Source organism: Phoca vitulina, unplaced genomic scaffold (genome assembly GCF_004348235.1).
Source record: "Phoca vitulina isolate PV1807 unplaced genomic scaffold, GSC_HSeal_1.0 scaffold11, whole genome shotgun sequence".
Lineage (NCBI taxonomy): Eukaryota > Metazoa > Chordata > Mammalia > Carnivora > Phocidae > Phoca > Phoca vitulina.
In genome coordinates, this window is record NW_022589714.1 from 5312846 (window position 1) to 5313645 (window position 800).

The following is an 800-nucleotide window of genomic DNA, read 5'->3' on the forward strand; positions in this document are numbered from 1 at the left end:
AAACGGGAAATTCTTAGAAAACATCTTTTTCATTATCTTCCTAGGTTCTGGGTCTGCAATAACTTTATTAATTCATTGAAAAATTGTGCATGTTTTTGTCATAATAAGGGCTTCAGACCCTTTTATTGTTTCATTAGTAAAATCTGCCACACTTCTTCAATTGGACCCTGAGTTTGGCTCTCTGAAAACTAAGGCCAAAGATAGAGATTCTGTCATTAAGAAATCCAGAGCCAGTGCTTGCTTCAGCTTACATATACTAAAAAATTGGAATGATACAGAGAAGATTAGCATGGCCCTTGCGTAAGGATGACATGCAAATTTGTGAAGCATTCCATATTAAAAACAAAAAAAGAAAAGAAAGGGACACGGGGGTGGCTCAGTCTGTTGTATGTCTGCCTTTGGCTCAGAGTCCTGGGATCAAGTCCCACATCAGGCTCCCTGCTCAGTGGGGAGCCTGCTTCTCCTTCTGCCTGCAGCTCCCCCTGCTTGTGGTCTCTCTCTCTGACAAATAAATAAAATCTTAAAAAGAAAAGAAAAGAAAGAAAGAAAAAGGAAATCCAGAACCAATTTGAAGTAATATATGATAAGGAATAACCCACACTTATGATAAGCCACATTAACCCAAACTTAGCCAAGAGCCTCCCTTGTGTTCTCTTGGTCTACAATGTAAAATGGAATTTAGGCAACCAGTCCAGAGCTGCCTACTTAGACCTGGCAGGTACAACTGAAACCTCAAACACTGTGAGTGCTCTGTAAGATATACAGAACTTAGATCCCTTGACATTAAAATTCCTGCCTAC

At 39.8% G+C, this 800-nt stretch overlaps 1 non-coding gene across 1 annotated transcript; it reads left to right on the forward strand.

Annotated features, from left to right (window-relative positions):
* The first annotated feature begins 235 nt into the window (after positions 1-235).
* LOC116635959 lies at positions 236-341 on the forward strand. Its single transcript, XR_004300256.1, has one exon. It is a non-coding gene; the product is annotated as a U6 spliceosomal RNA (small nuclear RNA).
* The last annotated feature ends 459 nt before the right edge of the window (positions 342-800 follow it).